Here is an 18,898-nt window from a genome sequence, read left to right as displayed (position 1 = left end):
GATAGGAGAAATCAACAACTAATTTTAAAAAGCAAGAAAGCAAAACAAAATGATTATCTTAATGAGTAAATCAAGCAAGCTTTTAACTTTCCTCCCTAACCAATTTTAGATATTTTAGACAAATTCTACCTAAATTTTAACTAATGATAAAAATTTAATGTATTACCACAAAACTGACTTAAGTATGCTGAACTCAGAGCCTTGTGTTCTTCTTAGATGTTTCTCTTATGACTGGTGGTCTACCGCTTGAATCATGCTTCCAGACTGGTTTTGGATGGTTAATTGGAGATGGAATCTCAGATTTTTTGCGGGGGATGGCTTCATACATTGATCCTATATCTTAGCTTTCTGAGCAGTTAGGAAAACAAGCCTGAGTGCTACCCACTGTCAGCATAATTTTTTGCGTATCTGAATCTCAATGAGGTAATTCTGTTTATTTTGAAATGTATTAAACCTTTACAGTAGAAATGTAAATTGAAATGATCTTTATTAATATCCATATAAGGTACAATTTGTATTTTTTGTTGTTAATATATTTGAGCAGAAAAAATGATGAGGCAAAAATATGAGATTGAGATTTAAGATAAGAAGTCTTGTGCTAGAGGCAGTTCAGAGGTATCCTCAGTTCAAATGCCAGTGCTGGAGGGGGCCGGGGTGGGGGGAGATAATGACAGAGTTTAAGATTAGTCTAGGTTAAAATTCTCTTTTGGGGGATTGAAATTATTCTAAATCATTTGCATATTTCTAAAAGAGGGTTATTTTAGAACTGAATCATTGAGAAAAAGATTGAGAAACTCTTCAGTAGTCTAAGAAATCCAAAACATGAAGATATTGATATAGTTTTAAGTAGACTTGCCACTTAATATTAACCAAGTTTTAATTTATCCTTTTTATCATTTAATATCCCCATCTGAATCTCAATGAATTATTTTAGATGGAGCAAAATTGTTTTATGTATGTTAAACATACATTGTTATACATGACCCAGTACAAGGCTGAATTTTACTTTACATTCTCCTAAATATTCTGTAGATATTGTCGAGTTATACAATCTATGCTACTGAGGAATTACTGCCTTCATTTTTGTCGTATTTTAACTTAATCCCTGGGCAATTCCTGTAAGATTTCAAGTCAAAGTACTTGAAAAGAAAGTTATAGGGTCGAGGTTCTTGCTCAGTGGTAGAACATTTGCTGTCAGGTGAAAGCAAGGGTCCTGGAATGAAGATCAGTAGAATCTTTGTTTTTGTTTTGAGATTTATAGTGAGACAAAAATAAAACAGTTCTGTCCTTAGCACCCTAATATTCTCAACTGAAAATTCCAAATGTGTTAATTGAAAGGTGGGAATATGAGACATGCAATTCTTCAAACAATTAATTGGTTTTGGATATAGAATATATTCATCAATACCTTTGCTGTCTTTAGTTAATCTGTATTGTGGATACGTATTGCTTCCATAGTTTAAGATACTGCTAAAATAATGGTATATCATGAAGTATAGTCTATTGTTCAGGTTATAGATGGAAAGCTAACCCATGGAAGTGCATATTAAAGTGGTAAATGAAGTGAGAAAGTATTTGGGTCACTGGAGTCTGAGGGTACTTTGTCATTGATCTTTATTCACATTGTATTACACTTATAGACAATCTTGTTGTGGACAAAAAATTAGGATCATTTTTCAAGCAGTGAAAATTGGGTAAAGGTGATGAATTAGAAATGTGCCTGGAATGTCAGGGCACAGGCATAGGTGAGCCTGGTATGGGGCAGACCCACTCCATAGCGGAGTGAGCGGCAATGCCAGGCTCAGTGCAGCTTCTGGAGGTCTTCATGCTGCTAGAAGCACCAGCTGTGCCAGGTGGTGCAGATCTGAGAGCAGGAGCTCTGTGAGGATTTGGGTTGCAATAAAATGCTTAAAATGCTTCATGTTTTGATTGCTAGAGCTCATAATATTTAAACTTTACCAGATGTTTTGTTTTTAAATGTTGTATTGGATTACTCAGTATGCAGATGAGGCACAGGTGCAGAACACTAGAAAAAAATGGATACTCCAGCAAGGTGTGGACTTGGGTTTTTTGTTTATTATTTTTCTTTGTTATTGTTACTATTCTCTCTCTGCATGCACATGAGTAGTTATACACACCACCACTGTGGCCTCTGATGCTCCCTTGGCTTTTTCTACTCAAGCTGGGGCTCTGTCACTGTAGCCACATCTCCTCTTCTGGGTTTTTGCTAGTTAATTAGAGATGATTCTCATGCACTTTGATACCTGAATTGGATTTGATCTGCTATGAGCCTTCTGATGAGGTAGGAGTACAGATGTGAGCCACCAGAGCCTAGTCTACTATTACATTTAAAGTTTCAATTCAATATGTGGACTTAGGTGTATAACACATCTTTATCGATGTCTTCCTTTCCATTATTCTTTTTTTTTTGGGGGGGGGGGGAGTCTGGTCCTGGGGCCTGAACTCTGTGCCTGGGCACTGTCCCTCAGCTCTTCAGCTCAAGGCTAGCACTCTACCACTTGAGCCACTGCGCCACTTCCGGCTTTTTTCTTTTTTCTTATGTGGTGCTGAGGAATCGAACCCAGGGCCTCAGGCATGCAAGGCAAGCGCTCTACCACTGAGCCAACTTCCCAGCCCATCCTTTCTATTATTCTTAAGAGAGTCATCAAACTAGCCATTAATGGAAAATCAGATCTTTATAATTTTCAGTATTTTCATGTCAAGTTACTTATGTGTAGGTAACATTTTGGTGTTCAAGCCACCTAAAGAATTTAATCCTTTGTGGGTATCATCTCTAATGAAATGGCCCTTAACCTGAAGTGTGCTAGGAGAACAAGAAAACTAGTAGACAATTGAAAAACTTAGAAATCAGTGCCCTTAAGAATTAATGCCAGCTGGATGCTGGTGGCTCACTCCTATAATCCTCGCTACTCAGGAGTCTGAGATTCTGAGATCTGAGAATCATGGGCTGAGGCCAGCACAGATAGGAAAGTCCATAAAACTCTATTTTGAACAAACTTCAAAGAAAAAGCTGGAAGTGGCTCTGTGGCTCAAGTGGTAATGTGTTAGCTTTGAGCAAAGAAGTTCAGGGACAGTGTTTAGGCTCTGTATTCAAGCCCCAGGACCAGCACAAAAGAAGAAAAAAATGATGTCATATTTATTACTTGATAATTTTGTTAAAATGCAAATTCTGAACCCCATTGTTTTGGAATGAAGCCAGAGATTTTCACAAGCTCACAGTTGATACCACACTTTGAGCAATATAATGGAAATCTCAAGTTAAAGTATTGCGCATGGAGAAGAACATACAGCATGATGTTACATGTTGGCTTGCATTAAATGTAAGTTTTCAGATTCTACTCAGCACTTTGAATGCTTCAAAAGTGTTATCATTCTTTTACTATTTTCTTGATTCTGTTTGAGTTAACCTGCTGGAAAGGATAAAGTGTTATAAAATACAATATCATTATTGCATGAAGAAATTTTAACTTAACAGAGGAGATAATCACCTAACAAGAAGGTGGGAATGCTGTGCATGGATTTTAGAACAGATGGTATCTACAGTGGTCAAATGATGCCATGTTGCATAGTTGCATAGCTTTTTTTTTTTTTAGTCCACCGTTTTGGAACATTAATCCTCATTAATCAGCATCACCATCATCATCACCATCATCAAAGAAACAAAGGGCCCTAGGATAGCTGATGTACAGAGTCCAAGTTGAACTTGTTCTTTAGACAGGAGCTAAAATGTTACATTAGCCTGAGAATTTCAGATTGGGTTTGATTAATGCATATCATCTATGAAAAGCTGTGGACAGGACAGATGAGATTGAAAGGTTATTGAAAAGATATCAAGAAGTTGAGTTTGCCTGTGAGGCATGCAGTGTGTAATGTTGGAGAGGAGCTGAAGTTGGCGGGTCTTTCAGGAAACTGTTGTACCAACTCTGTCATGAGGCAAGGACAAGGATGTCAGCACTAGCTCAGGAGTTCAAAATCACTAATGCAAGCTAGATTCGGGATGGGTTTAGTTTCTCCATGGCACTTTGAAATCTTTGATGCAGTTTTTGTGCCTTAGTAACCATCTTGTGCAGGTGTGAGGCTGGAGGCTGTCTTTGTTTTTTGAATGCTGACAGTCTCCAGATATTCAGGAGCTTTTCAGCTGTTGGGTTATCATCTTCCTGATGATTTTTCCTACTCTAAGCTTGCCATATCCTAATAAGCTAGCTTCTGCATAGCACCAGGCTTCCTCAGTCAGTACACTTCCCATTGCCTTTCTGGGCAGCTCTTAGCAACAGTCTGCAGGACCTTCCCCAGACTGAGGAGGGTCAGAAGTCATGAAAAAGAAAAATGTAATTCAGCTGAGCTAATCTAAGAAAGTTGTACTATCTCCTTCTCTCCAATAAGGAAGTTTCACTGGCTTTAAAACAAATTCTTTTTAGGAAAATATTATTTTACATGCCTTTCTCTTGAACAATATCTTACATTTCTTATGACTGCATTTGGACAGATGTAATGTTTGCACACTGAAACTAACATTTTTGAATGTTCTGTTACCCACCTTTGGGTTAGTCTACAAAGCTTTTTAAAAAGTGTTAAAAGCACATTAAAAAATACTTAAGCAAAGCATCATGAAGATACTGTACAGTGCTATTACATGGATTTAATATAAGAACTCCAGAAAACAGGAAAAACAGTTGTGTTCCATTTGCTTCTGTGGCATCTCAGGAGAAGAGACAATCAACCATTGCCCTCTTGAGACCTCTGAGAACCTCTGATTATGCAGAGCTCTTGGTTAATGGAAATGGTCATCCTTTGTAGTAACCACAGTGTTTTTTGTTCAGCAGTCCTGGGAAGGGTTTCAGTGGCTGCCCATTACTGGGCAGTCTTTGGAAGCAATCACCACTGGATAGAATCAGACAAGATTGCAGAAGTACACTTTCCCGTCTTTTTGTTTTCAAATAGACAAAGCATCTCAACAATTTTGTTTTTTTTTTCTTTTCGAAGAGAATGTGATTTCACAGTCTTACTGGCCAAAAGTAAAATTACTTAACTTTATGGAAGTATGTTATGCCCTGCTTTGCCAATAAATTATTGTACCTCTTGTCCAGATAAACATCTTCTAGTATTTGAATAATAAGTATCCAGAAATTCTCTTGTTTATTTATATTAAAAATTATATATCAGTTGGGATCAGTGAGTCTTGACTGTTATCTCACCTGTGACAGAGGTGAAGAGCTAGAGGATAGCTGTTAAAGTCTAGCCCAGAAAAAGTGTTCATGAGACCCTCATCCCAAGCAATAAAAAGCTGGGTGTGGCTCTCTCAGTCAATCACAATGGAGAATCAAGGTCCACGCTGGCCCTGCCTGGAAAAATGCAATACCCTATTTTAAAATTCTGGATGGAAAAAGCTGAAGGTTTGTTTCAAGTGGCAGAGCACCTGTAAAGATCTGAGTTCAAATCTGATACAAATGACCTCATACCTCCCAAGGATGCATTTCTAACACTTTAGCATACTTAACAACCAACTATGAAATAGGCAAAATAATTGAGACACACATTTCTGCAGTACCTCCTTTTGTGGGTGATGGAGAAGTACTGGGGTTTGAACTCAGGGCATCATTCTTGCTTGGCCTGCTTTTTTTAACTGGATCTCTACCATTTATGACAAACCTGTAGCCTGGTTTTTTGCTGGATATTTTGGGGATGGAGTCTTTGACATATCTACCTAGAATGAATTAGAACCATTAGATCCTCCAGATCTCAGCCTTCTGAGTAGTTAGACTTACAAGTGTGAACTACTAATGCCTGACATAGAGTATGAATGTGCTGCAGAGTACTTGATTCTACTTCTGCTTCACCTGTGATGCTTTAGCCTTATATTCTTGAATATTTTTGCAGTGATGAAGAACTTTGTGATGGTTCTGTTAGGTCAAACAGATTCCTTGGTTTGCTACTTATCAAATGATTTTGGTAGCCTGGTTGATTGCTCCTTCCATCAATACATGATGTAGAAAAAAATTACATTGTCCTATATTCATATGAAATATTAACTTATATTTATTGATGAAAAGTTTATAATTATCATCACATAACAATATTATCAAGACATTGATATATCTTCTAAAACAACTAATGGGACTTCAATTTTGTGACTCTTCTCTCCTTAGGTACTCTTTTTTCTGTTTTTGTTTTGACAGTGCTGGGGCTTGAACTTGGGAGCCTCATACTTTCTAGGCAGGCACTCTACCATGTGAACCACTCGACCAACACTTTTTTCTTGCATTTTCTTGGGGGTGGGTGGGAGAGAGTAGGGTCTGGATTTACACTTGGTCCAGCCTGACCTGTGATCCTATTTGTACTTCCTCACACAGCTGAGATGACAGTGTACTTTAGCATGCCCAGCCACTGGCTGAGTTGGTGTCCTGTGCCCTTTATACTCTGACTGGTCTTGAACCTTGATTCCTGATTTCTGGCTCTCAAGTATGTAGGATTAGTGACATTAGTCACCAGATGCAGCACAACTATTTTGTGTGTCTCTGATTGACAAAAACGACTAATCCATCAGCCTAGAAACCAGAGCACTCATCTTTTACTCCTTGGTACTCCCTTATTCCCTCAGACTTATCCTACTGGTTGATTTTAGTTCCTTACTATTTTGATCCAATCACCTTATTTCTATCCCCACCTCTCTCATTGTCTCCCAACCCCAGTCTTTGGTCACACCTTTATTCCTTCACAGATCACTGCATTCTCCAACTAATTAGTGCTCTGTATCTTACCTGTTTGGTCTTTATATAGCTTCACAATATAGAATAAGAGACCCACTGGCTCATCTTTCTTTAGTAGAATGCCTTCTAGGTTTTATAACTTCAAATTTTATAAAACTTATTTTCACTTATTGTATCAGAAAATGTAAAAAATGTAAAAAAAATTGTTTTATTAGTATAATAAGTTTAAAGGTCAACTAAATGCTTGGGCATATCTGATATAACTGGCTCTCTCTGGACCATGTTACTCCTCTTTACACAGCTCAGTGGATTAGCAATTATATATGTGATTGTAGAAATCTCAGATTTACTTAGCAAAGCATGAAATAGATTGCCAGATGCTTGTGACTCACATCTGTAATATTAGCTATTCAGAAGGATGAGATCTAAGGATCCTAGTTTGAGGCCAGCCGGAGGAGGAAAAGCTCATCTCTAATTAACCAGCAAAAGGCTGAAGTGGAGTTGTGCTTCAAGTGATAGAACACCAGCCACAACCCAAAAAGCAAAGGGAAATTGTCCAGGCCCAGAGTTCAGTCCCCAGTACTGGCACAAAAGGGAAGGGAAACAACAAAAAATGCATAAACAATAAGCTCCAGTTAATATTTTGCCAAAGAATATTAGAACCTTTTATTTTCATGACTTATTGACATACCCGGGATATGAATGAGATATGTGCGGTTCATCTTGGTGTCTACTTGGCCTAAATTTCATCTAGATGGGTTATTATAAATGATAGATAGATGTATGCAATACACATTTCACATTAACTATCTCACTAAGATATGCAATGTCTAGTCAGTGCAGTGAAATGTGTGTGTGTGTGTGTTCTGAGAAGTGTGTTTCCTCATCCTATGTCCTCAGCTCACTGTTAAGATGCCTCGTGTGGGCTCATACTTGTCCTCATAAATACCTTTATCTGTTCCAATCTATTCCACTGTTTCCAGTTATGGAAATATTTTTTTCTTTGCAAGTGTAATTCTCAACAGAAAAAAACTCTGCTTGTTCATGGTTTCTCTTGTATTTGGTGTAGCTGATGTCCTATGTGTTCGCCTGGTAAATAATTAATGATAGACTTTACCTGATTGATTTGTAAATCTTGAATGTGGGTCTTATATTTCATTGTTGTTACATTACCAGTATGCATGAAGCATTTGCTCCAGTATTGTCTTTACTAGATGCTTTGGGTAATGGGGTTAGCTCAGAGTAACAGCTCTAATAAACGATTTTGAGCATTATTTACATTGACTGAGCTAAGGGTCTTTACTAATACTATACAAAGAAATTCAACAGGTGGATGAGTGATAAAGTGATAAAAGGGATAGTAGTGATTAAGATATATTGTACTTACAAGATGACATGTTGAATTGAAACCCATTTTCACAACTAAAGATAATGAATAAATAAATAAGTAAATAAGCAAGCTCTGTCCTTTTCCCCCCTATGATTTCTATGCCACAAATAAGTCTATTAGTAATACCAAGTTAGCAATTTTAAAGAGTTTTTTAAAATTTCTGATATTTTACAGGTACAATTAAAGTTCTATTTTAACTACCTCAACACAATCTCATCTCTTTTTTGTATATTATCAATATCATAAAAACATACACACAGAATTTCTATTTCCAACTTCCTTTTATTTTTACCAGGACAGAAAGCTAGCACAACCGCTTCACACACACACACACACACACACACACACACACACACACACAAACACATACACAAGCACGTACGCATGCACAATCACACTCCACACTCACACATGTACACATACTAACATGAAGACACAGACTGTCACACATGCACGCTCACACTCCACACTCATACATGTACGCATACTGACATGAAGACACATAGACCATGACACATGCACACACAGTTTTGTGAAAATACTGTACAGAGGAGTTACAGTTACATTAGTTTTGCTTTTCAAAATTCTCATGAAAGTTGGATGGAATTGGCAGGATTAATTTATTAATTCTATCTCCATCAGATTAATGTATATCTATTTTCACCTGTAACAGCTTTGTGTTGTCAATCATTTGAGTTTACCACAAACATTTTTATCAACTTTCATATGTTCACATTATTCTATTATATATGTTTATTATCAACATATTAACATTAGCTACATAATCTTAAATGGTAATAATAAATATTTGGTTTCTTTACATCAATTTGTTTTTTGTAATGTTGCTGGAAAACCTAACTTAAAACTCTGCCTCAGATAGTAAATATATAAGCAGTTATCTATAATCCTTGTATTTGATCCCAGCAAATTGAAGAAAAACTTTATGAGCAGTACTACATTCTAGTTTTTCTTTCTGTCAATGATATATTGCCTTATTTTTTCTACCCTGTTCCATTAACTCTGGCTATCATATGCCTTTAAACTGGAAAGTAACTGGAGAGTAAAGTAATAACTTACTGAATGACATCCTCAGAATAGAATTTAATTATTTACATTCAGGGATGGTCATCTGTTTTAAGAGGCCTTCCATTGAATCATATTATTTAAATATTGCCTTTTACTTGCATGTTACTTATAATGCATTTCAGGATTAATGATAAATATATCAAATGTAAGCACTGAATAGTCATTTACCTTATTCCTTGTATGTCTTTGGGTTTGTTGAAGGGTTCTGCAAAATTTACAATAGGTGGAATTTACCTGAGGTGAAATTCAACATATAATAATATACCCAGAGTTGTTATGTTTGGGGAAAGAGCAAGCATAAATTTAAAATTTGATGAATCTACACACTTGAAATTGTTTGTATGTCCATGTGCATGTCTACTAGAGTTCTGAAACATTTTCAAAGGATTCTGTGATACCATCCTTTGAGAATGGGGTAATCTCTTCAAAGTATACCTCACCTGGGTTTTGTGTTTCAAATTTTAATTTTTTATCATTTGATGCAAAAAGTTTGTATTTGCTAACTATGTTAATGTGTTGTTAAAGAATTATATGTATGTAGGAAGACTTTTTTTTTTGGTCATGGGGCTTGAACTCTAGGCCTGGGCGCTGTCCCTCAGCTCTTCAGCTCAAGGCTAGTGCTCTACCACTTGAGCCACAGCACCACTTCCAGTTTTCTGGTGGTTAATTGGGTATAGAAATTTTACAGACTTTCCTACCCGGGCTGGCTTTGAACCATGATCTTCAGCTCTCAGCATCCCGATTAGCTAGGATTACAGGCATGAGTCACTGGCGCCCGGCTATAGGAAGATTTTTATGTGCATATTTTTTTTCTACAGAAATTATACAAGGTGGACCTTAATCTAGGTTGATGCTAATACTGTAGAAATTTTTATCACTTCAAAGATATTTCTTAATTTGTCTCTCAATACTGTAAGATAAATATGATGTGGCAATAATATATGGAAATACATTAGCATATACAACTTAAAACTGAACTGTGCAACTTGTTGGTAGGGATGGGAGGGACAAACTGGGGGAAAGTGAATGAAGGGGTGACATTGTCTTAAAAAGAAATGCTCTTATTACCTGACTTATGAAATGGTAACCCCTCTGTTCAACAACTTAAGACTAATGGTAAAATTATATTAAAAAATGAATAAAGGCTACTTATGAGAAATTGATTCCATTTAAAAAACTAGAGTGTTTAACACCAGAGAAGAAAAATCTAACCAAGGTTAAAGAGGACTAACCACTGTGTCCTAGGCTTTCAGACTTACAAACTTTCAGCAAGGTGATTATAGGCAGTGCAGTCTAAAGTGGTCCTCACAGTTTTCTAGTAACATCTGAAGAACAAGGATGTAGAAATCAGCACCCAAGCCTTTCTTATCACATCTTCCAATTTTTCCTTTCTTTCTATATAGAGAGGAGCAGTCACACACTTGAGTTAGTGGAGTAGGAAAGCTTATTTTCTACACAGCACTTCAGCACATGTTATTTGATAATGGTACAAAAACATTTTTGTTTATAAAGTAGAGCTTTGAAAGGAAATACGAAGTTGTTTTAAATTTTGCACTATTTACTGTGCTATATACTCTTCTAGTTGCAGGTGTTAGCCTTATCTCTTCACAAGTTATCAAACAATGTATTCCAATTAAAATATGAATTATGTATAGAAACTTTTCCTGGCCATTGCTTATAACTTGTGGATTTTTTTTGAAACAGGATGTCATTATATAGAGCATGAAACTCACAAAATAAATCAGACTGGCTTCTTTTTTTTTTTTTTTCAGACTGGCTTCTAAATCAATGATTCTTTCATCTTAGCCTCCAGAGTGCAAACATCAAAATCTTCTTTCATAGCACATTCTGCTCACTAGTCTTATGAATGTTTACATGTGACACTTCCTCTCCTCCCTCCTTCTCACACACATAGGGAGATCTAGATTATATCTGAATCAGAAATAAACAGTCTTCATTGTACTTTCCTGCTTTTCAGTATTGATATAATGTAATTTAAACAAGTGCGGTCAAATTTCAAAATTTAATACTTTCTCTGATTCTTCCGAGCATAGAAGTACATCATAGAAGTCTATTTTTATTGCATTTTAAGTTAACTCAACATCAGGAAGGTTTCTCGTCTGCTTTGGATTTATAAGCAATTCATTTGGGAATGGTTTATTTGTAAAAATAATGTGCAGACTCTGAAACAGGGATTCACAGAGTGGAATCTCACAGAGGTGTCCGACCTTTTAATTCTCTTTAGGAACATGATGTAAGATAGTCCTAATTGACACTATGGAAAGGTAATTTTCTTCTACATGCTTGGAGAAGTGTTGAGGAGATAGAGGATTTTGTAGCCACAGATAACATGAAAACATATAGATCCAACTTTGGGTCAGCACCAAGAAAGAATCTGACATTTAAGATGAACACTTTCTGACTTTACTCTGATGTCACTTTCTAAATTACTGATGTAAGTCAGTCATAGAACAATTTAAGAAGAAAATAATATTAGTGCGAACTGAGTTAGTCCTTCCAAACCCAGTTCCAATCCCAGCTACAAGAACATTAGGAACCTTTGTAGGAAGTAAACAAAGAACTTCAGGATGCTCAAGAAATGTTTCATGAAGTTAAGACACCTTTTCACATTTACAATGTCATCTGTGTCTTAAGGAAACACCATGAGAAAGTCGGGACAGCTATTATTTTAATTGCAGCTTTACTAATAACTTATCTGAGTCTCAGTGTTGCACACAAAACAGAATGCTAACACTGGAATTGATTTCTGTATTATAATTTTAAATTTATTGATTCAGCAAGTGTTTCAGCAATGATTAATTTCTAGTCATGAGCAGGTTACACCATGAAAACTAAAAGATAGCTCTTCCCTTGAGAAGAATTGTGATAAAAAAAATCTTTCTACTAGGTAACAATCATTGCCAGTGTCAGGGACTTAGTGCTGTAGGCATTTCTCTTGAATTGTAAAAGAATCTTAGTTTGGCATTGCATGAGCAAGAATAACAGAAGAGACCTACTTTGAATTTGATTTAGGGATCAGTGGAAGTTATTTCCTTAAAGAGCTGTAAAAAAAAAAAGTGTGTGTGTGTGTCCGCGTGTGTGTGTAGTTGTAGCAGACTGCATAAGTAAGAATCAGCTTAGGAAGGAAAAGCAGAATGGACTGAGGGAAGAAAGCAAGGACTAGGTGGATTCAAGCAAGCTAGAGCTAGCACAGCCCAATAACATGTGGCTTTGTTGGCTCATGTGTCTTTAATCAAACAAGGAGTGAAAGAAAAAAGTAATTTTGTTTTACTCTGGGCTGCTATCACAAATAAAGTGCACTAAGTGGGTCATAAACAGAAGATAACTGATTTCTGTTTTCACCAAGGAAGTCTAAGTCAAAGGTTAGTGCTTTCTTAGCATATGGAGTGCCTGCTCCTCCATCAATGCTTTGTGTTCTTATGGCAGAAGAACAATCAACTCTCTGTGGTCTGCTTTCTTTTCTCTTTTCTTCTTTAATATGTTTAAGAACAAAAGGGGTTGCAATCAGACCTGCTTCATGTTCAATGCTACCTCTTTCATCATTCTCCCCATCACTTCCAATTCCAACCATGACCTAAATTCGTCTGGTTCCATGTTTTTATGCATATATTGAGTGTTCTGACTGCATTCTCCCACCCCTGCTCTCTCCATTCATCTGTCCCCTCTCTCATTGACCTCCCCCCTCCCCCAACACACTTTCTAATTTCTTGTTATTCATTTTCTAAACTGTAAGTTGTTTAAAGGAATTACATCTTTGAAATGATGTTTTCCTTTATATGCCAACTACAATATAGGCTGCTCTCTATGGACCCTGATTCCCTTCAGTAAGGTCTCTGCCCTTATAACCTAATCTCCCTCCCAAAGCCTTCACCTTCTAATACCATCACATTGGTTGCTAGAATGTCAGATATGAATTTTGAAATGAATATCTAGAGTAGATATTTTCCAGCTTATTCTGAAATCGATCATTTTGGCTGCCTTATTGAGACTAGATTGAGGATTCACGAATCAAGCAGGGAGATGCAAGTAATTATTAGTACCATTGATTGCACCTTGAGAGTGCTCAAGGGATGATGGTAACTCTGAGGACAAGGACACTGAAGATAGGAAATGAAGTGAGGTAAAGTTATCTTATCAGAACCTTGTTGCCAGAAACAGAGAAGGTTATTAGTTCATCTTTCTTTCTGTTGCTTATGATCTTCACAGCTCATCCATCCTTTCTTGAATTCCCTACATGACCATGCATGAATTCATCAGCCAGTTAGTAAAATATCCATAGGTTGAAATTACTATTTGTCCATAGTATCTCCTCTTATCAACATTTTGACAAACATTACTTTGATTTAGAAAAATATTAAAATGGGAGAAATTAACTACAATGTATGCTTCATTTACTCTAAATACCATGGTTAAAAGATAATCATTTCTTAAGAAAATTGCCTTTGGCAAACAATGGGAAGCAGGATTTCCTTCAATAGAATTTGTAGCTTCCCACTAGCTAAACGTATTATTATAGACCACCAGATGGGATCTATAAACAGCAGTGATGTGTTTTAGTTTAATCAAAGTGAATGTGTCCATGCCTTTATATTTCTGACTTTAATTTGCCAATTTATATGCTTACAGAATGGAGAAAGCATAGTCTTAAATCAATTCTCTGAAAATGATGTTTTGCTTTCTCTTTTTGTCTGTAATTTTGTGGAATGTCTTGAATATTATGTCTTTAAAATTATGCAATTAAAATCATAGTAAAATGTCTTAAAGTTTAGCAGCTTTGTTTTAAATATGTACATTGAAATACATATAGCATGTTATTCTTTGCCATACTTTTTATTTTAATACTTTTTATTATAAAAATACTGTACAGAGGGGTTACAGTTACATGAGCAAGGTAATGAGTCCATTTCCTGTCAGGCATTGTTGCCTCCTGCTTTGTTTTTCTCTTGCCCTCCCTTCCCTCCCACCTCCCCAACAGTACTGGCTATTTTTCAGTTTTCACAATTTGAGATACGAAAGATATTTTTCTCATAGACTGTAGTTGTGTGTGTGTTTGTGTGTGCGCGCACATGCACAGATATACCTTTGTAGTCAAATCTAAAAATAGAGAGTGATACATTGACCACAATGCAGTGTATTCATAAACTACTTTGTTGAATGGCAACTACTTTGTACAACTTAAAGATAATAAAAAACAAAAAAAAAAAAAGAATTTAGGAAAAGTGATTCCACAAGGAAAAACACTATTGAATATTTCAGATTATATAATTCAGCTCTTTGATCAAGTGATTAAGAGTTTTCTAAGGGTCTTCTATTTACAGATACATTAAGAATTAAAATACACATATTCTGTGTACTAGAATCAATTTTAAAAGACACTTACATTATAGATCTCTTGATGTAAAATAGAAATTGTCCAGAGAACATACAGAGGATGAGAAAAATTTTAAATTTTAAAAGAAAAGTTTTATATTTATTTTAAGTAAAATCTTATCCCACGTATTTCTGTTAGTAAATCAAGTTGAAAAACCAATTAATAAAAGAAAAGCAAATAAAAGAAAAACAAATAAGGAGTGAGATGATCGAAGCTTGTTTTCCTTGTACTTATAAGGCCTTCATCCTGAGATGTCACTACTTCATGTGACTTCGCCTTGCTGCCCATAGTGGTAAATGGAGCTATCTCAGTTGTCTAACTCCAACAGTACTCCTGAGACAGGAAACCTTATTTTGACAATAAGAAGCCATGATTTACCCAGGTGCTGGCATCTCACACCTATAATCTTAGCTACTCAGGAAGCTGAAATCTGAGGACAGAGGTTTGAAGCCAACCTGGGCAGGAAAGTCCCTGAGACTCTTTCCAGTTAACCAACAAAAAGAGGGAAGTGGAGATGTGGCTCAATAGAGCTCTAGATGAGCAAGAAAGCTAAGGGGCAGAATTTAATGTTCTGCGTTCTGGATCTAGGACTCCTAACATCCCTCCCTTCCCCCCACCCCCACAGTTATGTTTTGACATTGAACTTATTAGAAAACAATCATTTATTTATTTGGTCATGAAGCTTGAACTTAGGGCCTGGATGCTGTCCTTGAACTCTTTTTCTGGCTTTTGAGTGGTTAATTGGAGATGAGTCTTATGGAGTCTTTTCTGCCTGCCTGGTTTTGAATTGTCATCCTCCGATATTAGCCTTCTGAGTAGCTAGGATTGCAGGCATGAGCCACCAGGTGCCTACACATTAGAAAATTAATAAATTATAGCAGATAAACAAGCAATTTCCATATCTTAAAGAATTTGGTGAAAAAAATATAGCTGAGGGAATCAATTCCAAATGGATCAAAGGCCTAAATGTAAGATCAGATACCCAGAAAATATTGCAGGAAGGGATAGAGGAAACATTAAGGCTCCTTGGCACAGGTCAAAACTTTGTAAAGATCCAGAAATACAAAAACAAATCAAAGAAAGGCTGGATCTATGGGACTGCATTACACTGCAGAGTTTTATGCATGGCAATGGACGTAGCTAGCAAGATAAATAGCCCACAGGTTGAGAGAACTCTAGCTGTACAACAGACAATGGTCTCATATCTAAAATAAACTTAGAACTCAAAATGTTAACTCTCCCCAAAACAAATCGTCCAGGAAACAAAGACCCCACTAATAAGTGGCTTAAAGCCTTAAAGAGAGACCTCTATGTAGAAAAAATAATGGCCAATAGACACATGAAGAAATGTTCCACATCTCTGGCCATAAAAGAAATGCAAGTCAAAACAACATTGGGATTCCACCTAACCCCAGTTAGAATGACCATTATCAAGAAAACTAACAACAGATGCTGGCCAGTTTATGGCTACTACACTGTTGGTGGTCTGTAAACTTGTTCAACCACTCTGGAAAGCAGTATGGATGTTCCTCAAAAGACTCCACATAGAGCTCCCCTATGACCCAGCAATCCCACTCCTGGGCATTTACCCAAAAGACCAAAAACAAGGCCATGTTAAGGCTACCAGCAGCATGTTCATCGCATCATTTATTGTAGCTAAGATATGGAATCAACCCAGACACCCCACAGTGGATGAATAGATCAAGCAAATGTGGTATATATACACAATAGAATTTTATGCTTTCATCAACATGAATGGCTTTGCCCAATTCATAAGACAATGGAAAGTCTTGGAAAAATTATATTAAGCAAAGTAATCCAGTCCCACAGAAACAGAGACTGCATGGGTTCTCTCATTTTTAATAACTAGGAATTGTCTAGGATATTCTTAGCAGAGGATCACAATAGCCCAAAGTGCATGTGATCATATGAAATGATGTTTATCGAAATGAACTCCACAAATGGAAACAAGAGGGTTTTTTTAGTGTACTATTTGCAGTTACTTCTTTTTCCTTTTTATTTTTTCCTGTTTGATTTATTCTCTGTTGTCACTGGTTTTGATTTCTGTACCCTTTGCCTTGTATATAATTTTTCAGATTTGCAGAAGGGAAGGGGAATCACAGAAATGGTGGGACAAAGGGTGAACTAATGTAACAGTGATACTCAGTAGAAACTATGTTGGAAATGAACTTTACAACTTGGGAGGGAGGGGAGTTTGGGTAGGGGAAAGTGGGAGAAAGTGGAGAGGTAACAGTATTCAAAAAGAAATGTAGTCGTTACTTATGTAACTTGTAACCCTTCTGTATACATCACCTTTACAATTATATATGAATATATATATGAGACAGAGAGAGAGAGAGAGAGAGAGAGAGAGAGAGAGAGAGCTGGGTGCCGGTGGCTCACGCCTGTAATCCTAGCTACGCAGGAGGCTAAGATCTGAGGATCACGGTTCAAAGCCAGCCCAGCAGAGAAAGTCCGTGAGACTCTTATCTCCAATAAACCACTAGAAAACCGGAAGTGGTGCCATGGCTCAAGCAGTACAGCATTTGCCTTGAGCTGAAGAGCTGAGGGACAGTACCCAGGCCTAGAGTTAAAGCCCCATGAACAACCAAGAGAGAGAGAGAGAGGGCGCACTAGGGGACAGAATTGTCATGTCTTTAGCTTGTTACTAAAGTGGATGTGCTCTGGAAAGAGCTCTTCAGCGCCTCTAAAACTGCGTTTTACCTGTAACTATGAAAATAGCCTATGGTTATGATTCAGTTCACCAAGGCATATAGGTCACTCCTAAATGAATATATTTTGATAATTATGAGCTATTATTTATATTGTTTTTGATTAGGTAAACAGCATGTTGCCTGGTACACAGTGGCAGCTTCAGTTAGCTATACTGAAGTGATAAAACATGGCATCACATGATGAAATGCGCAGGAGTGTGCTCAGTTCCAGGTTCAGTTGCTCATCTGGCGAGTGCTGGAAAAAATTCCAGTTCTCCCCTCTCCCCTTTCCCTTCTCTTCCCCTCTCCCTTTTGCTGTTGTTATGTACGTTTTATAGGTTTTCCTTTATCTTTTTGTTACTCTTTCCATGTCTGTTTTTCCATCTTTTGTTTTTGTTTTAAACATTTTTCATTTCTTATCTCTTTCTTCTGGCTCTATTTCTACTGTTTTTCTTTGTGTTGGTATACTTCTATTTTTTTCCTTTCTTTTTCCTTTTTCTTTTTCCCTTCCTCCCTCTCTTTTTCTTTTCCTTCCTTCCTTCCGTCTCTCTCTCCTTCTCTCCCTCTCTCCCTCCCTCCCTTTCTTCCTTCCTTTTCTCTTCCCTTTCTTTTTCCTTTTCCCTTCCCCTTTCCCTTTCCCTTTACTTTCCTTTTGTGAACTCAGAGCCTGGGTGCTGTCCCTGAACTCTTTTGCTCAATCTCTGGTGCTCTACCACTTGAGCCATAGCTCCACTTCCATATTTTTTTGGTAATTGGGTATTTAGGTAATTGGGGATAAGAGTCTCATGGAGTTTTTTGCTCATCTGACTACGATCTATGATGCTCATGTCTAAGACTCCTGAGAGGCTAGTACTACAGGCATGAACCACTGGCGCCTGGCTTGGCTATGTTGGGTAAAATTCTTGATCAACTCTGAAGTCACTCTTGAAATACCCACAGAAAGAGAGCACCACTCCTCTCATACACCTATCAAAGATTCAGGTACTCCAGTACCTGCAGGAGTGGTGAGTTAATATGTTTGCTTACATCTGCTAGCATGAACTTTGTTCTACCCAAATCTCTTGAACTAAAGCTGGATTGTGTACAACAAGAAACTGGTGTAGTTTATTGGATAGCGAATACGCAGCAGATCCCGTGTATGCTGTACATTTTTGTAGTTTGTTACGTTTTTAGAACATATTTGAATATTGAAGATGATATTTAGGCCAAAAGCTACAACCTAATAAACAAGCCTGGTGTGTTGGTATGTGCCTGTGGTCCTAACTACATCCCAGATAAGTGGGAAGCCATGAGAAACTATAAGTAGGATGATAGCTGCAGGGCTGTCTTGGGCCAAAATAACCAAAGCAAACCTGGAAACAAATGCCATAGTGCCTTACTAAGCAGTAGAGGCACTGAGTTAAATTCTACTACCCCAACAAAGAAATGAATAAAATACTATTGCCATTCAATAAATGAAGAAATATGAGTGTTAGAAAATTAGCTACTTTGCCTATAGTTTTGTGTCAAATAATCAACTGATTTGACATATGCTTTATTCTTATTTTAAATATACCCACACCATTACCTCATAAAGAGTTTAAATGTT

General features: G+C 36.9%; 1 protein-coding gene across 1 annotated transcript in view; it reads left to right on the top strand.

Annotated features, from left to right (window-relative positions):
- The window catches only part of Chsy3 (chondroitin sulfate synthase 3), a 300,356-nt gene that overhangs the window by 96,217 nt on the left and 185,241 nt on the right, over positions 1-18,898 (top strand). The window lies entirely within an intron of this gene.

Source organism: Dipodomys spectabilis, unplaced genomic scaffold (assembly GCF_019054845.1).
Source record: "Dipodomys spectabilis isolate Male_0828 unplaced genomic scaffold, ASM1905484v1 ptg000147l, whole genome shotgun sequence".
NCBI lineage: Eukaryota > Metazoa > Chordata > Mammalia > Rodentia > Heteromyidae > Dipodomys > Dipodomys spectabilis.
Note: the sequence above shows the minus strand (reverse complement) of the source record. Positions and strands in the feature narration are given on the sequence as shown.